The 5,123-nt window shown below is 33.0% G+C and overlaps 1 non-coding gene across 1 annotated transcript; it reads right to left on the minus strand.

Moving 5' to 3' along the window:
• Nucleotides 1–1,869: 1,869 nt before the first annotated feature.
• On the minus strand, nt 1,870–1,976 carry LOC128040142 (small nucleolar RNA R71). Its single transcript, XR_008194802.1, has one exon. It is a non-coding gene; the product is annotated as a small nucleolar RNA R71 (small nucleolar RNA).
• Between the last annotated feature and the right edge of the window lie 3,147 nt (nt 1,977–5,123).

A 5,123-nucleotide genomic window follows, 5' to 3' on the forward strand; every position in this document is an offset into this window, starting at 1 on the left:
CATCCCTTATTATTATGTTTTATGACATGCTAAACATTTTTACCTTCTATGGAAACATCAAATTCCCACTCTAACACTTACTTATGAACATTAGGTATTTTTACCGATTATGTCGTTTTACTCGTTTTCACTTAAAATCACTTAGCAAAAGTTGTTTAACATAATTTCAAGCTTCATATTCTACCATAAAACATCAAAATAAACACATTTCACCTATGGGTATTTTTCCAAATATGAACCCTAGGTTAAATTATTGCTAGAATAAGCTAAATCAAGTTATCGGGACTCTAAAAACATAAAGAACATTAAAAACGGGGTTAGAACAGACTTACAATCGAGCTTGGAAGCTTGAAAAACCCTAGCCATGGTTTAACCTTGTGAAATTCGGCCATGGGGTTGAAGATGGTCAAAAATTGGCTTTTAGTTTTGTTTTTAATTCATTTTAATAACTAAATGACCAAAATGCTCTTAATGAAAAACTTTGGAAACATGCCTAACAATGTTCATTTTTGTCTACCAACTTAAAAAATGGTCTAATTACCATATAAGGACCTCCAGTTTAAAATTTCATAACAATTGGACACCTCTAACATGTAGAATTCAACTTTTGCACTTTTTACAATTTAGTCATTTTGACTAAATTGAGTGCCCAAACGTCGAAATTTTCAAACAAAATTTTCACAAAATCATTTTGTGAAATCGTAGACCATAAAAATATAATAAAATTTTTTTTTCCTCATCGAATTTGTGGTCCCGAAACCACTGTTCTGATTAGGCCCAAAATCAGGATGTTACACTCAAAAGTAGACTGCAGTATTAATTCTCTAGGCAGTAGTTTTGTCAAAATTTTGCCATGGCATTATTATGGTATGAAAATATTCCCTAAGTAATTCCAATCTTTATCATTCAGCAACAAAAATACTCTCTACTTATTCTTTGTGAATTGCCACAACATTTATATTGCTTTATCATTCATTTTTTTTGTTATAATTGATATTATTAGTTCATTTATTAATTCCCTTCATCAATTTATACTCTGTTTATTTTGCACTGTTTCATTACTTAAATCTACATTAATACTTTTCCAATTGTAATCAATTTCCAATTCTTATGGAGACGATACTCACCCATCATTATATTACTTGAATCAACGTGTACACTTGCGCATTTGCATTACATATTTACACGCAATAATTTTTTGCCATCGTTACCGGGGATCAACAACATTGGTGAAAATTGGTTTGTTATTATCTATTTAATTTTAGTTCGTTTGGTTTAATTAGTTGTTTTGATTTTTCTTTTTCAGATATGTGCTAGTGCATGCATAGAAATTTTCTTGAGAATACAGAGTAATATTTTGATCCAGAGATTGAGAGAATCTTAAGGTGAAAGAGAAAAGAGTTACGAGAGATGGAAAGAATTAGAAACGATCAGGTTAGAGAAGAGCCATTACATCAGAAAAGAAGGGATGTTGATATTCCTCGAATTGTAGATGACAGAGACAGACCCATCAGAGAACACATAGTGCCAATCTTAGATGATTTAAATCCAGGAATAGTCAGGCCACATATTCAAGCTCAACATTTTGAATTAAAGCTAGTGATGTTTCAAATGCTGCAAACAATGGGACAATTTAGTGGGTTGCTTACTGAAGATCCAAGGTTGCACTTACGAATTTTTCTAGAAATTTGCAATTCATTCAGGCAGCAAGGTGTTCCTGAAGATACCCTACGACTGAATTTATTTCCTTACTCATTGCGAGATCGTGCTAGAAAATGTTTAAATGCATTGCCGTCAGGTATAGTGGCATCGTGGAATGAACTCTATCATATGTTTCTGTTAAGATATAATCCTCCTAACATGAATGCAAGGTTTAGGAAAGACATTATATCATTTAGACAATCAGATGATGAAACATTATATGAAGCATGAGAGTGATTCAATGAGCTGTTAAGAAAATGTCCGATGCATGGTTTCCAGCATTGGACGCAAATGAAAATATTTTACAATGGATTGAATGCTCATACAAGAATGGTTTTTGATGCATCTACCAATGGGACTTTAATCGATAAATCATATAACGAGGCTTATCAAATTCTTGAAAGGATAACAAATAATGATTCACAATAACCCACTACCAGAGTTGGAATTGGAATAAGAGTTACAGGAGTAATGGTGCTTGATGCAATTAAATCTCTAACAACTCAAGAATCATCTTTAAAAAATATGATTAAAACATTGGAAAGGCCATCTGCAGTGCAGGAAATGAAAGTAGCAGAGTTAGTGTAACAACCCATTTTTAGTGAAATCAGAATGGTGGTTTTGGGACCACAAATCCAATGTGAGAATATTTATTTTATTATTATTTTAGTGTCTATGAAATATTATCAAGGTCATATAAAAATTTTGTTAAGAAATTTTATTATTTGCATGTTTAATTTGGTAAAAAGGACTAAATCGTAAAAGATGCAAAAATTAGAGTTCTATAAGTCAAAGGTACCAAATGCCTATGAAATTAAATGATTAAGGGATTTAAATGGTAATTTTACCATTCATGAAGTTGGTGGACAAATATGGACATAAAATGAAGTGTTTTTAAAGTTAATTAATAAGGTTAAGTTAGTAAATTGATAAATATGTTATGTAAATTAAAGAAAACAAAGATATCATCTCTATTGTTGACTTCTTCCACTGATTATTGAAGAATAGAAAGCCATTGATAGGGTTTTAAAGCTTCGGTTATATCTCCCTTACATGTAAGTGAATTTCGATTCCGTTTCTAATGATTTTTATGTTTTCGGAATTGTTGTAGCTTAATCCATCTAGCCCAGGGACTAATTTGCAAAATTTTTAAAAGGTTAGGGTTTTTCCATGAATGTGTGCATGCGATTTTTTATGTTTGATGGAATAAAATGAATATTTAATTATAAATAAACAACTTTTGTAAAGTGATTTTTGTTGAAAATGTCAATTAAAGACTTATTTGTAAAATGTGTTCAAATACATGGTGAAAATGTGAACTAATAATTTTTATGAGTTGCTATGGGCTTATATAGAATTCAACTAGCTTAGTATGGTGATGAAATTGCAAGAATTTTAATTTCTTGGCTTAAGGACTAAATTGTAAAGAAGTTAAAATGTTAGGGGTAAATGTGTAAATTTTCAAAATTATGTATTTTGAATTGAATTGAATTGAATGAATATAGAATTAATTGAATTTACTTATTTAGATCAAGTTAAGCCTTGTACAGATCTAGATCGAGGAAAAGATAAAGTCTCGGATTAATGATCCTACTTCGACGTGTTTTAATCGAGGTAAGTTCGTATGTTTAAATAAAATTTTAATGTATTTGATTTAAATGCTATTATGTTATTCATCATATCATGTCAAGAAAAAGATCCAATGACGTTACGATAACTATCGAGCCCCGTTTGAACCTTAAGAATATATAGGATACAAATGACATGTCATTAGAGTTACCATGTTTCGGGAGCTGGTCCTCAATGTCCTATCGATGGTTGAGTTCTGGAATTTGTTGCAGATACTTGTCAGCTTGTGTGAGCGGCATGGTGTAGCTACATTCTGACCGTAAACTTGTGTGAGCGGCATCGTGTAGCTACATTTTGACTGTCAGCTTTTGTGAGCAGACCAATTTATGGCTCGAGTGAGCATCTATGTAATTGAAAAGGAAGGGAAAGGTTTTGACTATGTATTTTGCACACCTTGTGTGAGCTTCCCATGTATCTGATATTACTGTAAGTGGTTCAACGGACATGAAAAGGGGAAGAACGGTAAGTGTACTGAAAGCTAAGATAATAATTCGTGTAAAGGAATGAATTGTTGATGATCAAAGCATGAACACTCATGAATACGAAAAGTATGATTTAAGTAATGATATGCTCATGCTCTATATCTTACCATGTGATGATATTGCTAAGTTATGTGTTTAATCACTAATTTGTGTTGTTGATGATGCTTTGGCTTGTGCCTAGCTATGTTGGATTTATTCAAGTCTGTTTATACAATTATGCATGGAAATGGTAAGCTATGTTCATTATTTACGAACTTACTAAGCATTATATGCTTACGTTGTTCTTCTTTTCTATGTTTTAGAGATTATTGGAAGCTCGATCAGTTTGGAAGCTCTTCAGAGACCTATCACACTATCCAGCGAATATATCAATAGATTTTAAGGTTTGGTCATGGTTATAATGGCATGTATAGGTGAATTGTGTTTGATGAGATAGTTGTTATGTTTGGCTTGTAAATATGGTACTATGGTTGGTGTGCTTTTGCCACTTTGATGCTTTGATGGTTGGTGTTGAAATGGTCAAGTGAATGTATGTTTTGAATGACTAATTTGGTATGTTTGAATGTGATTTGACATGTGGTGATTGTGGTAAGATTGGTATTGAAATAGGCTAGAAATGTATGAGTGATGAATGACTAAATAATTTATAACTTTAACTATGCGTGGTTGTGGTGATTGAGGTGCCTTTTGGGCATATTGGTTGTATGGATAAGTGACCTATTGAATTGACTTTATTATGCATGTTTTAGGTATGTTTTAAGGCTAGATTGTATGTGCAAATGGCTTGTAGGTGTGTGCTTGATTTGGGTGAAAGAAATTGCTTGAAATTGGCCTATTTCTTGTCCACATGGCCTAAGACACGAATATGTGTCCCTTGTAGGTTTCAAAGGGTTTCAACCTAGCACATGGCCTAGTACACGGGCGTGTGAGGCCATTTTGAGAGTTACACGACTTGGCACACGGGCGTGTGGCCTGGCCGTATGACCCAAGTCAGAGAGTTACATGGGCATGGACACGGTTAGGGACACGACTATGTGTCCCTATTTTGAATGGTACATATCTTGAGACATGGGCGTGTGTCTTAGCCATGTGAGGCACACGGCCGTGTGATCCCTGCAGTGTGAATTTTCCAACTTATTCCTTAAAGTTTCATATGTTCTCGATTTAGTCCTGAATCGTTTCTAAAGTGTTTTTAAGGCCTTGAGGGCTCGAATAAAAGGCGATATGCATGTGTTAGAATGGATTTTGCTATGATTGTGAAATGTTTTGAAATTGATAATTTTAAGTTATGTTTTTACAATAATGCTCTGT

The sequence above is a fragment of the Gossypium raimondii genome, chromosome 3 (assembly GCF_025698545.1).
Source record: "Gossypium raimondii isolate GPD5lz chromosome 3, ASM2569854v1, whole genome shotgun sequence".
In the NCBI taxonomy this organism is placed as follows: Eukaryota; Viridiplantae; Streptophyta; class Magnoliopsida; order Malvales; family Malvaceae; genus Gossypium; species Gossypium raimondii.